Source organism: Alligator mississippiensis, chromosome 3 (genome assembly GCF_030867095.1).
Source record: "Alligator mississippiensis isolate rAllMis1 chromosome 3, rAllMis1, whole genome shotgun sequence".
NCBI classification, from domain to species: domain Eukaryota; kingdom Metazoa; phylum Chordata; order Crocodylia; family Alligatoridae; genus Alligator; species Alligator mississippiensis.
In genome coordinates, this window is record NC_081826.1 from 33,669,032 (window position 1) to 33,690,698 (window position 21,667).

General features: G+C 42.8%; 1 protein-coding gene across 3 annotated transcripts in view; it reads right to left on the reverse strand.

The window, feature by feature from the left end:
* Positions 1-21,667, reverse strand: part of OXR1 (oxidation resistance 1) — a 532,223-nt gene that overhangs the window by 249,064 nt on the left and 261,492 nt on the right. The gene's annotated exons all lie outside the window — the stretch shown is intronic.

Consider the following 21,667-nt stretch of genomic DNA (forward strand, 5'->3'; position numbering starts at 1 on the left):
TTCTCAGTCCCAGTCCAAGGCCATAATCCCAAGGCCCTCCTTCCATTCCACGCCAGCTGCAACATCCTATTGTCTCTTACCTTAAATAAGAACTTACACTGTATTTTGGCTACTACAATTTGAGGTCACAGAACAACAATTTCTTCCCCAGTATATTAAAACTTAATAAAGCTACACAATACAAATTCTGTAGCAAGCAAAAATGTCAGAGAATCATGAACTGAAGCAGACACAGGTACTACATTTACAAAAAGTCTTTATAGTGTATCATTTATACACTGAGGTTCCAGACACAGCTGCTGCACTCAGCAGGTCCTTTTCTGATTATATTAGCTAAACACAAGTTGACAAAATTATTCAGACACTCAAGCACACTGTAAAGAATATATACATACTGGCTGAAGGCTACACAGGAAAGTTGTATTGCTTTAAGTATGTGATTGTGAACTGATGGAACAGTACAAATCCCCATATGGAGACTTCCTTTTCGAAATAGTTTAATATAGGTGGATCCAGGATGGGGAAGGCTGTTGGGGCAGGGAAGAGGGGGGAGCATGACAGTAGGGGTGCAGTTCCTTCCCCTCTTTGAGTCCTGCTCCACTGAAATTAAAAAACAAAACAAACGAACAAAAATAAAAACTCTCTGGGAGAGGCAGTGACTTTCCTTTTCTCTCCCTTTCCTGGCAGCAATGAGAGAGTCAAATGACTTCATAGATTTCATAGACGTTAGGGCTGGAAGGGACCTCGCAGGATCATCGGGTCTAGCCCCCCGCCCAAAGGGCAGGAAGTCAGCTGGGGTCAGATCATCCCAGCAAGATAAACATCCAAATGCTTCTTGAACATGTCCAGAGTAGGTGCTTGCACCACTTCTGTGGGGAGTCTATTCCAGACTCCGGAGATGTGGACAGTAAAGAAGTTTTTCCTTAAGTCCAGTCCAAAACAGTCTTCCAGCAGTTTGTAACCGTTGCACCTTGTCTTCCTTAGGGGTGCCCTGGTGAACAGATGTTCTCCCAGATCCTGATGCGCACCCCTAATATACATATAGGCTGCCACCAACTCCCCCCTGAGCCTACGCTTTCCAAAGCTGAAGAGTCCCATGCCTCTCAGCCTCTCCTCATAAGGCCTGTTCTCTTGACCTCTCATCTCTCAGAGCATGGTTCTCCTCTGGACTCTCTCAAGCTTCTCCACATCCTTCCTAAAGTGTGGATCCCAGAATTGCATGCAGTACTCCAGCTGTGGCCTCACCAAGGCTGGGTACAATGGGAGAATGACATCCCAGGATTTACTTGAGAAGCATCTATGGATGCAAGCCAGAGTTTTGCTTGCTTTAGCAGCTGTGACATCGCATTGGTGGCTCATATTCATCTTGTGGTCAATCATAACCCCCAAGTCCCTTTCGGCCATGGTGCTAGTGAGTGTAGCACTGCCGAGCTTCTAGGTATGTTGTGGGTTCTTTCTCCTGAGGTGGAGCACCTTGCATTTCTCTGTGTTGAAAGTCATTAGGTTTTGATCTTCCCACTTTGCAAGCCTGTCCAAGTCAGCCTGAATCCCCAGCCTATTCTCTAGTGTGACCAGGCTTCCCCATAATTTGGTGTCATCTGCAAACTTAGCCAGTCTGCTTTTGACACCCAAATCCCGGTTGTTTATGAATATGTTAAAGAGCACCGGTCCGAGTACTGAACACTGAGGGACACCACTGGTCACCATGCACCATGTTGATTCGGTTTCATCAACAATCTGTGTCTGGGTCTGACCATGGAGCCAGTTCCCCAGCCTCAGACCATAAGGTGTCAAGGCCGCAGTTCCCCAATTTTGTCATGAGGACATCATGGGAGACCAAGTCAAAGGCTTTTTTTGTAATCCAAGTAAATCACATCAGCCTCTCCCCTTCTGTCCAGGTGATGTGTCACTTGATCATGGAAGGAGATGAGGTTGGTCAGGCACGACCTACCCTTAATGAACCCATGTTGGCTGCCTCTCAGGATGACACTTTCTGTTAGCCTATTGTTGATGGATTCTTTAATAATTTTTTCCATGACCTTTCCAGGGATTGAGGTCTAACTCATCATCTTGTAGTTCCCTGGATCTGCCTTCCTTCTTTTCATGAAGATAGGCATCACACTGGCCCTCTTCCAATCTTCAGGAACCTCTCCCAAGTGTCACGAGTACTGGTGACTTCATGGTTCATTATCATCTACCTGGTTCTTGCTAATCTTTTTCTACTCCATGGGTGTTAACCACTCTTCCCTTTTAAATGGTCTTGACTTACACTATTTAAATGATCCTTTCTTCTGCAACTCTGTTGTCTGATAGCCATTCCTAGTAATGACTCTTCTGTTTCACAGCCTTGCAGACTGTTTTCAGCTCTAGCTAAAAACCTTAACTCAGGTGTGGTAATATTAATTCAGGTGTAGAAAGGACTGACAGTGAAGTATTGAAGGCACTGTCAAGACACTCAAGGAGGTTAGATTTTGTTTTATGACTCTGAATAAGGGATGTATATTTAAATATAATTACTTCAGGACTAATGACACCATATCATTTGACTATTTTTGCCTAATTTGTTGTCCTTTTTTTAAACTTTATATATAATCCAGCATTATATTCTATATGACCCAAGCATTATATTTGTTTTGGCTTTGATCTTAAACTGAATAATATAGCACTGGCCATCTAGCATATTGATAAACCTTCTGGTTCCTCTTTAACTAGAGAAAAATTAATGTCATCTTATATGGGATGAAGCCCCATACCCTCTGCCCTCCCCATTTTCAAAATCACAGATCCACCTATGAGAAAGGGTAAAGCCTCAAGGAAAAAGGAACTCTTATACCCAGGTCATATCTCTGTGACTCTAGCATATCTCAACTGATGTAACAGGTGAATTTCTATCAGGTAAACCATTGCCAGGAGCATCAAAACCATCTAGAGGATCTGAACAACCAAATCCAATTAGTTTTCAGTGGAAAAACTGGATCTAAATCCCTCAAGTGGCTTTGACAATCTCAGCTGCTGCAGTTATATGTGCTATATGCAGTCAGCAGCCAATTTTTTAGGTACCTACCTTATACGATAAAAATATCCCTGCTACAAGACTGCAGAGTGAGAAACACTCCATTTTTAATGAAGCCAACTGCATAAGTGCTATTAAGAGCAAAAATGGAAATATTTGATATTTTAAAACCATATCTTGAATGAAGAGTCTGTAAAATATCTAGTCGGCTACTTGATTTCATTCTGAAAATAAAAGGGATTTGTATCAACGTAGTGCAGCACGGAATGAGATCAAGGGTTTTCAACCACACTGAATGCCTGTGTCAATGAATAAAGAAAAATGAGAAGGTTCACCAGGCCAGATAAAAACATCTGCACTCTCTGGCAGCATCATCCCTCCTAACAGTATGCTATCCTATTTTTAAAAATGTTTCCTCCATTTGCCAATTATATGTAAAAGAAAGAATGTGATTTAATCAGGGAAATGAGTTAATTAATATCACCAAGATGATTATTATTACTACACTGGAAATTCCTAACGGCAGTACTGTTTTCCATAAAATGGTCTCAGAATGCCATTGGCCAAGAAGTGACTTACAGCAAGTAATCCAATGCTACGAGATGTGGGGTTTTCACAATACTCAAATGTTGTTAGCATTAACAAGTACTGAATGGTCCTGGATAACAATGTATAACACAAGACGCTTAATCCAGGAACCCAGAGTACAGATAAGTAGCTGGGTATGAGTTTTTCTACAGGTTTGAGAGAGCATGACTGCCTAGCCCTCCTTCCCCAGCCCTGGCCCAGCTACTCCAATGGTTGAAGTGTCCTTTTTAGTCCAACAGAATAGACAGACTGATGGGAAGTAGATGATTATATCAATGTAAAATAAATGAGATTTTAAAGTATTCCTACTCAAACTTATTATATGTTTTGTTCTCACTACCAAGATAATCTGCAGGACAGTTTAGTTAAGAAAGATGTAAATTGCACTAGAAAACCAGTTAATAGAACGGCTGGCTGCAACTTGAGACCATTGCTCCTTGTTCTGACATCTGCCACCACGGAGAGCAGTCCAGCTCCATCCTCTTTCAACCCCCTTCAGGTAATTGAGGACTTTCAGGTAATTGCTATTAAATCTCCCTTCAGTCTTCTCTTCTGTACACTAAATAAGATCAGGTCCCTCAGCCTCTCCTCGGAAATCATGTGCCCCAGCCCTCTAACCACTTGTGTTGCTGCTGGACTTTCTCCAATTTGTGGACATGCTTTCTGTAGCGAGGGGCCCAAAACTGGATATGGGATCCAGATATGGCCTCACCAGTGCTGAATAGAGCAGAAGAATCACTTCCCTTGACCTACTGGCAACACACCTACAAATGCAGCCCAGTATGCTGTTAGCCTTCTTGGCAATAAGGGCACACTGCTGGCTCATATTCAGCTTCTTGTCCACTGTAACCCCCAGGTCTTTTCCTGCAGAGCTGCTGCCCAGCCAGTCAGCCCCCAGCCTGTACTGGTGTATAGGATTGTTTTGTCTTAAGTGCAGGACTTGGCCCTTGTCTGTATTGAAGGTAATGGTCAGTGGCTCTGCAATCACACTGGCCAACTTCCTCAGCACCCTCGGCTGCATCGTGTCTGGTCCCATGGACTTGTACACATTCAGCTTCTCTAAATAGTCCCTAACCTGTTCTTTTGCCACTGTTGACTGCTCATCTCCTCCCCAAACTGTGCTGCTGGGTGCTGCAGTATGGGGGTTGACCTTGCCTGTGAAGACTGAGGTAAAAGAAGGCACTCAGCCTTTTGCACATTATCTGTCACTGAATTGCCTTTCCCACTGAATAAGGGACACACACTTTCCCTAACCTTCCTCTTATTGCTGACATACTTGTAGGAACTTCTCATTACCCGTCACGTCCTTTGCTAGCTGAAACTCCAACTGCACTTTGGCTTTCCTGATTTCATCCCTGGATGCCCGAGCAATATTCTTATACTCCTCCCTAGTCTTTCATACAAGTTTCTACTTCTTCTAAGCTTCCTTTTTGTGTTTTAACTCACTGAAGAGTTCCCTGCTAAGCCAAGCTATTCTTGTGCCATACTTGCTAGTCATTCTGCACATCAGGATAGTTAATTCCTGAGCCCTCAGTAAGGTTTCTTTAAAGTACAGCCAGTTCTCCTGATCTCCTTCCCTCCTCAGACTGGCCCTCCAAGGGATCCTACCCATTAGTTCCCTGACAGATGAAATTTGCTTTTCTGAAGTCCAGGGTCCTTACTCCACTGCTTTCCTTCCTTCCTTTCCTCAGTATCCTAAACTCAAATTATCTCACGGTCACTGCTACCCAAGTTGCCATCCATTTATACGTTCCCCACCAATTCTTCCCTCTTTTTGAGCAGTAGGTCAAGAAAAGTACAGCCTCTACTTGCCCTCTCCAACACTTGCACCAAGAAGCTTTTCCCATCACTCTCCAAAAACTTCCTGGATTGCCTGCGCACTGCTGTATTGCCCTCCCAACATATGTCAGGGTGACTGAAGTCCCTCATGAGAACCAGGGGCTGTGACCTGGAAACTTCCGCTAGTTGTTTGAAGAAAGCCGCATCTACCTCATCCTCCTGGTCTGGTGGTCTATGACACGTACCGTGACATCACCCTTGTTGCTCTCTCCTCTAACCCTAACCCAGAGACTTTCAACAGGCCTATCTCCAGTTTCATACTGGCATAACTACAGGAAAACTGACAGTGATAGCACAGCTCAACAGTACGTTCACTCTTCATCACCATTTTGCAGGTATGTAAACACAGGAACATAAGTCTTGGAAGAGAAATCCTTAGATCAAGTCTAGTCCCCAGCTACCATATGCAGCCAGATCACAATGAGCCCATTTCAGGAGAACATAAAAATTCAACCCGGGATCACAGGAGAAGCAGCTGTTGAAAATATTAGTTACAAGTTCATTATTCTAAATGGTCCCATGCTTGACTTTGATTGACTTCAGTAGTTTTGCAGCTTCTGTCATTCTACAGGCACTTGAACACTGGAGGAAATAAATACTGGCATGGAACCTAACTTTTCTACATCCTAGCTAGCAAACTTCCAAATTTCCTTTACACAGCAGTCAAGATACTGGTTGTGCTGCCAAGAAGGATGATAGATAACAAAGTCTGTACTACTATGCTGATGCTGCCATGTGAGCTACTCAAGCAAGGAGTGTTTTGGTAGACTGAACAAAATTCACAAGTCTTCTCAAAGCTTGCTTAAAAGAATATAAATTCCTGCATGTAAGTTCAGGAAACTCAGTTTTGTGTGACAAGACACAATAAGCATTAGACTTGCAGTTTTATCACATCAGTGACAAGATGCAAGCTCTGTATTTGTAGTTTGTGGGAGAAGAGGGTCAGTCATTGAGTGTCCAGTCTTCTTCTGTCCCCCACACACTATTTCTTGCCATGTAGTAATTCTATATTTTTGCATTGCCTTTATTGGGCTGGTACTGTGACGTGATGACATTTATACTTTGACACAGTGTAACAGTCATGACTGTGATGCAAGATTTATGAGGAAAGACTGAAAGAACTAAGATTATTTAATCTGGAGAAGAGAAGATTGAGGGGAATTGGATAATAGTCTTGAAATACCTGAAGGACTATTACAGAGAGGAAATGGACTCTTCTCCATGACCACAGGAGACAGAACTAGAAGCAGTGATCTCAAGCTTCAGCAGAGGCAATTTAGGTAGGAGATTAGAAGGATCTTTGACTACGAGGGTAGTCAAGCATCAAAAGAGTATTCCTAGATGGAGACATTTCCATTCCTGAAAGTCTTCAAAAGCAGATTCAAGAGCAGATACTTGCCTGCAATGATTTAATCAGGCATGATAAGAGATGGGATGATCAGGTATTATTCTGCTTTGAGTAGAGGGCTAGAATAGATAACCTTGTGACTTCCACTACTACTTTCCTATGATCCTATGATATAAATTAGCATGAAAACCTTCATTTCATCTAGTTCCTAGCTTCTGCTCTATTTCAAGATTTCTTTTCTTAAATAATGGAAAACCTCACACATTCACATAGATAGTTTTGCATCTCTTAGAACATCTACTTTATAGTAGCCTGCAACTCTTTCCAGCAACGTTGATACAACTGAGAAAAGCCTCCTTCAATATTGCTTACAATGACGTGCACTCACCCTGCTACAGTCCCCAGACAGATGACCAAGCAAACATTTCAATGTTAATAGTAATTCTGAAATACGTCCTATACAAACAAGGGATTTTAAAAAGTGCTAACTTACGTATTTTATATTGTAAGTCGAAAAAAAAAAAGTTGTGTGGCACAGATCAGAAATTGTGTAAACATTAGGAAGATGCATAAACTCTTTTACCACAACTACCCTTAACAGAGAATACCATAATTGTTAATATTTATCAACAGAGACCCAGGTTTTCCATTTGCTGCCAAAAAACATGGATTTACTCCTTTAAAAGAGAAAGATGTGGATTTTCCTGCTTAAAGGGAAAACTGCGGGTTTCCCCTTTTTGGCTGGCAGCCGCCCAGCCTGCAAGGAGCTGCTTGAGGTTGAGGGGAGTGGGAAGGGTACAGTAATTGAAGGCTGGGGGTGTCACGTGTGTGTGCACATGCCCTTATACATGGCCAGCATACAGCCAGGCAGTATGGTGGAGGCAGGGGGGGTGGTGTTTGTGGGTTGGCATGTAAGGGATGGGTGTGCTGGAGGGGTAGGTATCTGTTAGTGCTAGGGGAAAGTGTCTGGATGCTGGGCCTACGGCAAGGCAGGGGGGAAGTGCCTGCCCCTCCAGTGGGGGAGTGGGGAGCTGTAGAGCCAGTGCCTGTGCCTATAGGGGTGGGGCAGCCAAGAGATGCTGCCGGGGGGGGGCTGTGGCCAGGCCATCTGGAGCAGTGCGGGAGCCCCAGAAGCTCCCCTCCTCCTCCCTCCAGCCTGTGCCAGAGCCAGACTCACTCTGCCACCACCCACACCTCAGAGCCACTACAGCCGCCACCACCACACTACGGCTCGGTCGGGATGGGCCAGCTGTTCCCCCCCCCCAGCAGGGCAGGGGGCTGCAGGTTGGGAGTGAGGGGCACCAGGAGGCATGGCACTGTGGGTCAGGAGTAAGGGACACCAGCATGGCCCAGGGGCTGCAGATTAGGAGTGAGGGTAACTGGGAGGTCCCAGGGAGCCATGGATCGGAAGGGGCACTGGCAAGGCCAGGGGGCTGTGTGTTGGGAAGGGCACTGACTGGGCTGGTAAGCATGGGAGTTGGGGCCTGGAGTGAGGGGCAGCAGCATGGGAAGGGGCAGGGCACCAGAATATCAGGGCTGCTCAATGCCACAAAGCTGCAGGGGGGGGAGGCAGCTGGATCTGCATCCTTGTGATCAAAGGAGGCAGGAGGAGCTCTGATTCTCCATGAAAAAAAAGCCAAAATCAAACTCTAAAATATATATGTATTTAGAATTTATTTTATTATAATTAGTAATATGAGGCAAATATATCAATAAAAAGTGTTATATTAGTACTACATATATATATCTATAATATAGAGACATTTTAACTGCAGAAAAATGCAGATTTGGGGGTTTTAAGCGGAGAATCTGGGGTTTTTAAATCAGAGAATTTTCAATTTTTAAACAGAGAAAACCAGGATCCCTGGTTATCAAAATGCACTGAAGTAAGCCCCTGCCTATTTTATCACTAACATTTCAGACAAGAAACAAAGTAACATAATATACAAAATCTGCAGTTTCTGAAAAGCTGGCACGAAACCCCAACAGGACAGTGACAGGCATTCCTCTCTAATGGCTAACTCATGACTTTTGTGAAATGAGCTGGTTGTCTCACTTCAGCTCCAAAAAGCAGACATCCAAATAACAATGCTGCACTTCACCAGGAACTGTGAGGCCTTGCAGCCAAGGTCAAAACTGAATGAGTATGAAAACAGAATAACAACCAAGTGACTACCATGGTCCCTCTGTGATTAAAGTGCAATGGCAAGGTTTGTGGGAGAGAATGCTGTGCTGTCACTGAAATTAGACATACTAAGATTGCTATAGCCTTGGAGCCTGAAAATACAAGACCTTTCAAGAAGCTGCTGATTTAGTGTCAGGGAAGCACATCAGTTTTGAACAATCCTGTCAAATGACACATTTCACACATCAGTTAAGTAATTCAATTATGCCATTACTAATGTCTCATTAAAATAAACCATTTGTTTCTGTTTATACTTAACAGTATTTTACTTAGAACAAATGTCATACACCTCATTAATTCTAGTCACCACAGACTTTCTATTCATTTCTTTTTAATCCTAAATTACCAGACCATGCTAGAAACACTAAGTCTGTCCCATTGTATCCTACCGTAGTCTACAGGTCACCCAGGTTTTGCTTATTTAGCTAAACTGGGAGAAATATGCAATCCTTGTTGATACTTCACTGACTGATTCAAAAACCAGACAGGATGGAGACACTTTTTAAAATGAATTCTCATTTTTATCCCTTATGCTATTTTGAAAATGTGAGTGCAGTTTTATATTTTGACTTTAAAAGCCAACAAATGGCATCAGTTATCATCCCAGCCTGACCAAATAAACTCCCTGTGTTCTAGGGTAGCAATTCAAAACGACATGTTATTAAGAGTTTTAAACCATTTACCAAGAAAAAAAAAATCCCACAAGGCGAAATATTTGCTTGGCCTGATCTTCCGGTGAATTGCCAATGTAGGTCCCCTACGCCTGCAACTAAGAGAATTTAAAGGAAAGACTAACTCACTCTTTAACTACTGTGTATACAATAACATGGTTCCTCTATGCCCCTAGTGATTATTCTAGAGACTTTATTGTACACAGAGTACAAGAAAGAAAAATCAGTCATTTGAAGAGCCTGCTTCCTTTTCAGTGATGTATTCAGCACCTGTGACATTCGTGAATGCCCAAAGGTTCTGGCTATGAATTTCATTTCTTTGTAACAAGAACAGAGGACTTAGAATTGGAAATTAATGTTTCTCCAGTCCACAGCTAGAATGTTCTTCTTTCTATTCTGGAAAAAGTCCAAGATTTCTCCCAAGTTTGCCTGAGAAATATTCCTTCTCACCCAATCTTCCTGGAGCTTTACTTACTTCAATACAGGGGTCCATGGTAAAAAGGGGGTTCTGTGTGGCCTGTGGGCAAGCCAAAGGTCATAAACCTGAGACTAAAGTCTTCAATAATATCAAGCCATGGCATACGAATCCCACCCGCTGACATCCGGAATTATTAAAAACATGGTGTAAACAACTCTAAATTGACTTGAATATTGATTTGTTTGAACTCAAGTTTATATCTGTATTTAATCATTTCTAAAATGGGTACAGTGATACTGTTCTCACACATAAATGAGCAAGACTTCACCTGTGTGTCTGTAAAGTTCTTTGAGATCCTCCAAAGAAGGGCTCTGTATCCTGTTTTCTAACTCATGATTTTACTCTGAATCTCTTGATTTTGGTGATCTTGTCAAAGCCTAATCTTCTGAAATCAAATGGTTCCAGAAAGCTGAGGCTGCCAAAATAGTTAAAGTTTGCAGCCCTCACAATAACAAAAGTTTGAAAATATGACCTAAGTGTCTCCTAAAGGTTCTGAAAATAGAAGCAAATACAAAGTACCCTAAATGAATTCTTCTCTCTAAACTCAACAAGGACACTCCTCCAGAGAGACAGATCGCACTTTTGAAAGAGCCATCCAGATACCATGTGAAGAATTGCTGCAAAACAGAAGAAAAACCCCCATGAATCACACACCACTGGTTATGATATATCACCCCTCCCTGGAACCTATGTGGAAAATCTTAAAATAATTGCAACCTATACTAGAAGGAGACCCAATTCTCATATAGATCTCACCAGAACCTCCCATCCTATACTTTAAACAAGCACCAAACCTCGCCAACCTCATCATCAGAAGCAAACTTCCTATGGCCCAAAACAAACCAAATCAATCCAGACCAGGTTGGAACAACAAATGTAAAACCTGCCAACGTATATCCACCATCCCCACAATGACTACACCCGGCAACAGAACCATCAACATTCCTGGATCTTAAACCTGCACCTTCAGAAATGTAATACAGGTAACCCCCGCTTAGCACTCTTAATTGGTTCTTGAAAAAGCAAGCATTAAGTGAAACCAATGTTCACTTTCACTTTCTAAAGCTATCAAAATCACCCTAAAGCCAACAAAATCACCAGAATCAGGTCTGTCAGGATTAGTGTCAGTTTCAGTGCTGTCTGTATGATGCCCATGAGTGTTATAATGACATTCACTGAGCGCTAAGGGGAATCAGGTACCATTGTAAAACAAGCATTAGAGTGAAATAGCATTAAGTGGGAGTTGCCTGTATATCTCATTCAGTGCACCAAATGCCCTGATGGAAAATATGTAAAAGAAACCAAACAACAACTGCGCACCAGAATGAACGCACACCAGAAATCTATCAAAGACAAGAATACCCAATTCCCTGTGGGGGCACATTTCTCGCAAGAAAACCACATTATCTCCAATCTCTCAGTTCTAATCCTCAAAGGGAATTTACAAAACACCTTTCACAGATGCACCTACAAACTTCACTTCATCAATCTACTGGATACAAAAAATTATGGACTAAATATAGACATTGGATTTACAACACATTATAACCTGCCTTAACATCTGACTCCCCAGGTAAACCCTCCACTTTTTAACAGACATTCTCATTCCCTTTCCCCCCGACCCTCCTGTCTCCCATTCTTTGACTACAAGTACATTCATTCCCCTTCCGCCTCACCCCCCACCTGTCTCTCTCCTACAGATCACCTCAATTTACATTTTAACTGACTGGCTTTCTTGCATACCTACTGGCCTCTAGCTGCTTTACCACTCCATCCAGGAAGAGTACACATCATCTGCAGATACTCCCTCAGTCTGAGGAAGGGCGTTTATGCCCAAAAGCTTGCTAAGAAGAATGTTTCCAACTATTTGAGTTGGTCTAATAAAAGAGATCAGATTTACCTAAAGAATCTTGTCTGCCTATGTCCTTAGACCAACACAGCTACACTAAACCTAGGATTTTTGGGTCCTGACCCCAGATGTTTTAATTTTTAAGGTTGGCAATAATGAATTTTTAAATGTACTCTACAATTTTTTCCTTGAGATTATTAGAAAAATATACAACTATAAACAAATGCTAGCCAAATTGTTAAAATGAATTCTTGTGAAAGTCTCAAGACCCATAGTGATGATTAGAGTCTTAACAGAATACAATATATACAGGTGCAAACTATAAAATGCAAGCTGAGTGGAATAATAGTATTTTACACAGCTGGAGATGATGAAGGAAGGTGAGACTGACCCAGTGGTTTTCATCATGTTTGATAATTTCCTTATTGCCAGTTGGAAAATGCTGTCTGAGCACCCTTCACTTTTTGAAGTAGACATCGCTTGGTAGAAAACTTCATTTGTTTTGCTATTTGCTGACAGACACATTGGATTTAGAGAATGTTCTCATAAAGATAGGTTAATGTAAATTACTATTTTGTATCTTCCTGTTTCACTAATAGCTGCTATACAGCAATTTAAGTAACTCCCACTAGTTCCATCTCACAAAAGCTTTTCCAAAACTGAATGCAAAATAGTTCTTAGTTCAATTTGAAATTTCCAGCTCTGCCATACTCAACACAGTGAAACTTTGCATAATGCCTGAAGTGATTATAATTTCTATTTTAATTCACATATACTTAGATAATGCTGTAGACTTATACCTAATGTAAAGTAATATTTTAAATAACATAATTATAGTTTGGTTAAAGTCTACACTAGCTAGAAACAGCGCACCTTGTTTGCACTTAACAAGACATTCATAGGCAAATTTATCACATGCACAATAAGCTGTTTTCTCTGACATACCTTTTCAAAATGGCTATGCTGGTGATTAGAAAAGGCTATTCTAATGGCAACTTCAGAGTGACCAAGTGGGACTCACCTAACAGGTCATGGGACCTGGGGCCACACATGGAGCAGACTTCATGCCATGGGCTTGCATGGACTCCCAGGGACACCTGCTATGTGCAGTCCCCCTCACTGCTGCTGCGCAAGCCTCTGCCACACCACAGCTGCATGAGTCCCCTCACTGTCACCATCGTGTGGGCCATTTCCCTGCTCCCGTCCCTTGCAACACTTTCAGTTGAGCAGACAAACCCTCTGCCTAAGCTCTGCCACTGTTGTTATTGCAGGGTCAGCAAGCTCACCAGTCCTATTGCTTTGCTATCCAGATTTAGTGACATCACTGTCATGACCCATGATTGTGTGCGTGCTTCGGCACTGCAGAATTATTTCCCGCCACATGGAGCTTTCTTTGCATGGTGCAATTCTCAGCTGCAGAGAGAAAACCCCGGTGCAAAGGAGTTCCCGCCACTCGCATGTAAATTTGTGTCCCACTATTGGCTGTTTCTAAATTATTCCCACATGGCGGCTAGCAACTGGCTTGCTAGCCGTATAAGAGGCTTGAGCAGTTTCTGCCCAAGTCGGAGATCTCCGAGAATCTCAGGAGGATCCTGAGAACCCTGATTCTGAGAATTCCGGGAGAAATCCGAGAGAATTCCGGCAAGGAGTCCACGATTACCTCGTGGATTTCTACGTAAATCTCGGACCGAATGGTGGTTTGATCAGCCATCAAGAGTCTCTCCCCGTCACCGGACGATCCTTGATGTACCCCTGCCCTGCGCGCTCATTGAGAGTCACAGCACGGACTCCCGTATCGGTTTAAAGAGCTCTCATCATTCGAGTTTTTCTTCTTTTCTTCTATCTACAACTGTAACCAAGCAAGTTTTCCTGCCTGCACCGCGACCATCTACAGTGTAAGTAAAATAATCTTTAATCAACCTCCACACGTCAGTGCCTAATTCTAGTTCACCGTGCCGACTTCCCCGGCCCACGTGCCCGGGTTGCTGACCACAGCCCCTCGGCCCCAACAATCACCACCACAACAGCCAGAGCAATGAGGGCAGTGATGGCTGAGTGGGAGCCTGAAAGAGGCATATTAACCCCTCATGAACTAGATGTGGCTTATAAGCCACCAGTTGAACACCTCTGCTCTGAAGCATTGTGCATTTATCTTGCAACCTACTGTAGTAGCAGAAAAGTAAGTAAGTAATATAACAACAATGCACTCCAATTTGGCATTATATTGAGGCTCCAGACCATAAAAATCTCAATGAAAAACAGAAAATAATAATGAAGATGATGCCATACGTGCATGTTGAAAGACTGAAAGCTGTAGCTTTCCTCTAATCATTATTGTTTTTAAATCATACTCTGTAAGCAACTGCAATGCCATCTCCTTGTTTTTTCTAAAATAAATGTCATTAGCCTAGCATTGCAGAGTTGTTTATTAACTTTATGTTAAAGGCACCAGAATAATCCAAGCTATTTTAAGACTGTATGACAAAGGAAGCCAAGACTACTCTACTTCTTTGATTTAAAGGAACTATTTTTAAAACCCATTACAGTGGACTATCTATGATCAATTACTAATCCTAGTTCCACTGAAACCAATGGGAGATTTGCTACTGATGTCCATGTGAGCAGCATGAGACCCTAGAATATCTTCTCCACTTTTACTGTACATATTGCTTTTAGTTAGAGATCTTTCTTGTACTGGTAAGTAACAAGTACAAGCTATCACATTTATACTAAAGCATATTGCTACATGGTATATTTAGCATTTTTCAAAATAAATGTTTTAATAAAATACCAGTTTTCTATACTAACAAAATAATGACTTGCACTTTAATGATTTATACATCAAAAGAAAATCTTTTATCTATTATCTTTTGGTTAGGAAAATGTTCACTTTGTGTTGATTTCATTTTGCATTTCTGCTTGATTACAATACTTGGTTGATATGATTTTTCCATACTGTTAACTTGTCACTGAGGGTACAGATGGGCATTTGAAACAAGCTCCTGATACTACTACAATATATCCAAGTGCCAGGTACGTGCATTTAAATAGCCAAGTTGGCAATTCTCTAGGTACTCAAATTAAAGGGTCTTTTGACCTGAATGAGGATGGGGTTACATTTCTCTTACAATAATAAGAATCTAATGTTCTGATCCAACCACTTTGATGACTATGTACCAACAGACCAGACAGTAGTTTCTGCTGCTAATAAGGTTAGAGTCTAAACAAGAGATATTGATACATCTGTCCTTCAAGCTACTTTACGCTCCTAGCAATGTATTTATCCACTGCTAGTATAAAGAAGCCAAAATCAGCACATCTATCTGTCTCACCTCTTATACTCTCATTGACTATATCTTGAGTTTCATGCTCTATTCAGTGGCTCTTGCCCTTTTTAAATTCAAGGCAACAGTCCATAACTTTTTTTAAATTTAGTGGTACCCCATTTCAAAACTAAGAACTAAAAATGAAAAAAATAATAGAGAAAATGACTCTTCATATGATAAGTGATATCATATCAGAGAGAATTTTAATAAGGGATTACAGAGATGGACATCATCAAATTAATAATTTTAATCCCTCATCAATAATTCTTCTTTATTCATAGCTTGCATTACTTACATTTTGAAATCCAATTAAACAGTGTAATTGTAATTCTATTTTGTATTCAGTACACTTCTCCTCAAAATTGTCATAAAACAGCAAGCAACTCCTTAAGAATGAGTAATTAGTTCTGATTTATGACCCCCAGAATTTTATCATAGCAAAGAGGAGGAGTGAAGGTGTTCCTTGAAGACACTGAATATTTATCATAACTGCTGACTAACATGGCTTGCTAACATCACAAAGTAACTGTCAGTATGCCCTCTGCAGAATACAGGTAGTGTCTGATAATTCAATGTGCAAGAAGAAAAACCTGTCAAGAGATAAATCTTTGCTTCCTCAAGGATTAGATAGAAGACTGACAAAGTGACAAATATTTTATTAATTTAGCTAAGGAGGAATGACTGCAGTGTAAATCCAAGATAACCTAGGCATTTTGAATAAAGGACATAATAGCTGCCATCTAATTAAATGGATAGAAAATATAGATATTTATATTATAGAAATAAATAATAGAAGAAATTCATTTGATTCTTCTGGGCAAATTATGTCCAAAATGGAAGTTATTCCCAAGATTAACTCATAAATTATTGCATAGGTTGTACTTGCATTGCAATAAATCAACACACAATAAAACTAAGTTGTCTTGAGAGTCAATAGTAAGCTTCACCAAATAATTAACTTTACATATTATAAAAATATTTGTTGCAATCCCCTTCATATTCTTGATTTGTAAGTCCAATTATACAAGGCACAAAGAACTGGCACAAAAAACTGGGAGAAAAAATCTGCATTGTCACTGGAATTAAACAACACCCCCACCCCCCACAAAAAAATCCCATACCTTTCCTAGAAAATAGGAAGCCCTATTACTTGAGTTAACATTCACTTCAGGTGTACTTTTTCCCCATTCAGCTGAATGAGCAGTAGAAACAAAGAGAGGAAGAGAGGAAATATTAACCTGTCAGCATGAATGCGTTTTTGATAGGCATGCAAATGTGTTCCAAAATGTGTACCCATGATGGCAGAAGTTTGTGCACCATATTCACTCACATGGCAGACAACATAGTCCAAATAATGGTTCATGATAAATTCTCAACAGGAATAAAAAGGGTGCAGATAATCCAGGAGTGGGCAAAATAAGGCCCTGCGTGGGCTGCGAGCAGCTGCAGCAAGAAGCGCGGGCCACAGGGCAGGTGAAGGGCCACTTTTCCCCACACACTGCACCAGCTCCTTCCCTGGCGGTGAGCAGGGGGGTCGGGGCTGTGCGCTGCCCCCCACCTATACTGTGAGGTGGGAGGGGCACTAGGAGTGAGTGGGCACGGGAGCACAGGGCCAGTGCCAGTAGGCCCCAGAGCAGGGTGGCAGGGGTACAGGGTCCCAGCCGGCAGGGGCTTTATGGAGCCAGGCCACCTCTCCTCTCTCCCTTCTGGTGCAGTCCAGCCCGGCTCCACAGACCCCTGCCAGCCTGCGCCCTGCTCTGGACCCCACCGGTGTTGGCCCTGGGACATTGGTCCCAAGACATTGGTCCCAAGATGGTGACCAGGGGCCGGGGCACCTTTCAAGGGGTAGGGCTATCCATGCAGCCCTCGACAGCTTGCCAAAACTGGGTAAGCGGCCCTCCACCCAAAATAATTGCCCACCCCTGAGATAATCTATTCATTTTTTAACCATGCTCTCTCATAATGAAATGCAAGTGTTGTCCAGTGTCACACAGAAAGAAGGCAAAGTCTCCTGTCCGTAACTTAAGTGCATTCCCTAGAAATGGATAATAAGAAAAATAAATACTAAGTGTATATGTCTATTTTGATAGATACATAGTTCACGTCACTATATAGTAAAGAAGCACTTATTAATGGCAAACAAACAAAGCACTTATTTAGGGCATTTTTGAGCTAGCTTCACAACCTCCAAACTGGAGGCACAAACAAGTATCTTTATGTCTTTCCCCCCACCTCCATGTCCAAGCTGTTTGGAAAAATAATTTGATACACATTTAACTTAAGCTTTTTTGTGTGTGCACAGATCAGAACAGGCACATGACTGGTGTGCAAAAAGCTTGTTGAGCAAAATCTAAAGCAAAAAAGTATCACATTCAGCTTATAAAACCAAGTCGTTCCATAATTATTCCTCTCTCTCCTGAGAGTCTAGTGTTAGCACTAATGAAAATTCACTCTTCTATACTCATGACTCAGGACAATTTAAGTCTTTTCCAGCTATAAAGAGATGCAGTAAATAAACAGATTGAATTTTTGAGAAAATATTAACTGCAGCAGAAATTTCCCAGGGGGAAATGAGGAAATAGTCTGTTTGTATTACATTAATCTTTGTATCTCCCTGAACCACCCTGAGTTTCATAGTTTGTAGGGTCGGAAGGGACCAGATCAAATCAAGTCCAACCCCCTGCCATGGCAGGAAAGAGTACTGGGGTCAAACGACCCCGGCAAGGTGTTCATCCAGCCTCCTCTTAAAGACCCCCAGGGTAGAACCAGCACCACTTATCTTGGAAGTTGGTTCCAGATCCTAGTCACCCTGTGAAATAGCACCTCCTGATGTCTAGTCTAAATCTACCCTCTGCCAGCTCATGACCGTTATTTCTTCTCACTCCTGGAGATGCTCAGGGGAACAGGGACTCCCCCAATGCCTGCTGGTCCCCCCAGACTAGTTTGTAAATGGCCACTAGATCCCCCCTCAGCCTTCTCTTGTGGAGGCTGAACAGGTTCAGGTCCCTTAGCTTCTCCTCATAGGGCCTGCCCTGCTGCCCACTGACTATGCAAGTGGCCCTCCTCTGGACCCTCTCCATGTTGTCCACATCCCTCCTGAAGTGTGGCACCCAGAACTGGACGCAGTACTCCAACTGCGGCCTGACCAGTGTCACATAGAGGGGGAGGATCACCTCCTTGGACCTGCTTGAGATGCGTCTGGGATTCATGACAAGGTGCGGTTGGCCTTCCTGACCGCGTCCCCACACTGTTGGCCCATGTTCATTTTGGCATCAATAATGACTCCAAGATCCTTTTCTGCCTCTGCACTGACAAGAAGGGAGTTCCCCAGCCTGTAGATATGCTGCTGGTTCTTCCCCGCCAGGTGCAGTACCTTGCACTTGTCAGTGTTGAAACCCATCCTGTTCTCATCTGCCCACCCCTGTAACCTGTCTAGGTCCGATTGCAGCCTATTCCTCCCTTCTAGCGTGCCCACTTCCCCCCGTACCTTAATGTCTGCGAATCTGAACAGGGTGCTTGCTTTTTACCCCCTCGTCCAAGTCGCTGATGAAGATGTTGAACAGCGCAGGCCCGAGGACCGAGCCCTGCGGAACCCCACTGCCCACATCCCTCCGGGTCATAGAATCATAGAAGTAGGGTCAGAAGGGACCTTGTAGATCTTCAAGTTCAACCCCCTGCCTGGGCAGGAGGAAAACTGGGCTCAAATGACCCCAGTCAGGTAGGCATCAAGCCGCTTCTTAAAGACCCCCAGGGTAGGAGCCAGCACCACTTCCCTAACCCTAACCACCCTAACTGTGAAGTAGTTCTTACGGATGTCCAATCTAAACCTACTCTCCAACAATTTGTGGCCATTATTCCTTGTTATTCCGGGGGGCACTAGGGGAAACAAGGTCTCCCCAAAACCCATCTGGTCCCCCCTAGTGAGTTTATAGATGGTCACCAGGTCCCCCCTCAGCCTTCTCTTGTGAAGGCTGAACAGGTTCAGGTCCCATAGCCTCTCACTGTAGGGTCTGCCCTGCTGTCCCCAGATCATGCGGGTGGCCCTCCTCTGGACCCTCTCAATGTTGTCCACATCCCTCTTGAAGTGGGGTGCCAAGAACTGGACACAGTACTCCAGCTGTGGCCTGACCAGTGTCACATAGAGGGGGAGGATCACCTCCTTGGCCCTACATGAGATGCACCTGTGGGTGCATGATAAGGTCCAGTTAGCCCTGCTGACTGTGACCTCGCGTTGCCGGCCCATGTTCATCTTGGAGTCAATAATGACTCCAAGATCCCTTTCTGCCTTCGTGCTCCCAAGAAGGGAGTTTCCCATCTTATAAGTGTGCTGCTGGTTACTACTGCCCAAGTGCAGCACCCTCCACTTGTCCGTATTGAAACGCATCCTGTTTTTGTTAGCCCGCCCCTGCAACCTATCCAGGTCTTGCTGCAGTCTTTCCCTCCCTAGTAGCGTGCCCACCTCACCCTAAATTTTGGTATCATCAGCAAATTTGAACAGGTTGCTTTTCACCCGTCATACAAATCGTTGATAAAGAAATTGAACAGTGCGGGCCCAAAGACCGAGCCCTGGGGGACTCCACTGCCCACTTCTCCCCAGGTCGAACATGACCTGTCCACCACCACCCTCTGAGTATGACCCTTCAGCCAATTTGCAATCCATCTGACTGTGTAGGCATCGATGCCACAGTCGTCTAGTTTTTTAATGAGGATGGGGTAGGAGACAGTGTCAAAGGCCTTGCTGAAGTCCAGAAAGACTACATCCACGGTGACACCTACATCCAATGCTTTTGTGACCTGATCGTAAAAGGCAATCAGGTTGGTTTGACATGACCTGCCCCTAATGAATAAGCCCTGTCCACCACCACTCTCTGGGTGCAGCCCTCCAGCCAGTTAGTGACCCATTTGACTGTGTAGGTGTCGACGCCACAGTCCCTTAGTTTTTTAATGAGAATGAGGTGAGAGACAGTGTCCAAGGCCTTCCTAAAGTCCAGAAAGACTATGTCCACCCTGACACCTGAATTCAAGGATTTTGTGACCTGGTCATAGAAGGCCACCAGGTTGGTCTGACAGGACCTGCCTCTAATGAACCCATGTTGGTTGCCCCTAAGCATAATCTCCCCTGCTGGCCCCTCATGGACATGCACCAAGATAATTCTCTCAAAAAGCTTACCTAGGACCGAGGTAAGACTGACAGGCCTATAGTTTCCTGGGTCCTCCTCCCTCCCTTTTTTGAAAATGGGAACCACATTAGCTCTTTTCCAGTCCTCTGGCACCACACCAGAGCACCACGAGTGCTTATGCCCACATTTTTCATATCAGTCTTGCTTCCAGTAACATGACATCACTCATGATGCACAGAGGTCTCATCACAAGCCATCATGGAAACCATTTTCTGACTGGACACCAACATGTACAAGGGAAAAGAAGGATATAGAATCATAGAAAATTATGTCTAGAAGGGACTTCAGATCATCTAGTCTAACCCCCTGCTCAAAGAAAGACCATTCCCACCTAGATCATTTCAGCCAGGGCTTTGTTAATCTGAGCCTTAAAAACCTCTAAGGATGGAGATTTCTCCCCATCTCTAAGTAACCTGTTCCAGTGCTTCACCACCCTCCTAATTAGAAAGTTTTTCCTAATATCAAACCTAAACCTAAACGAAAATAGAAGTACAGCTCCCACGAGGAACTATACTGGCTCAGGCAGATGCAGACAAGAATGCCAAGCTGATATTTTGGGCTAATAATTGAAAGACATTTTGGTTTTTTGGAATACAATGAAATAGACATTTCTAAAGTGAATTTTTTGATATTTTAACTGTTTATCTTAATCTGAAGAGACAAACAAGTATAAAAGTATTAGGATTTCCCATAGGACAGATATTCCTTTTTTGATCAGTTTTAACTCTACGCAAAATAGTGCCTTAAAATATAAATATAAGATACCACAAGACAAAAAAAAAAAATGTATTGTTCTCTGTAAGTGTGAATGAATGGCAAATTTACCTGCTACCCTCACTGGGGATGTTAAAGTTTTTCCATGCCTATTTAAGCCACTTTATTTTCTTCTTAGCCTTCATTTTTAACTCATAATTATGAAGCCAATTTTTCTTTTCTATTTTCTATACGAATGAAATTCCCTCTTGCCTCTTAAACCTTCTTAGACCAGCCTTTCAAATCCATTTCTATAATCCTTTTTCTATGGTCCATGCACACTTCATTATCATAGAAATGTTCTTTGATGATGCAATGATCAAAGGATAGTGTTGGATGATATAACACACATGGAATTCCTAGATAATGGATTTGAGCATTCATTTTTATTTTTTATGTTTAAAAATTATTTGTATTAGCTTCATTATTCCTTTTGA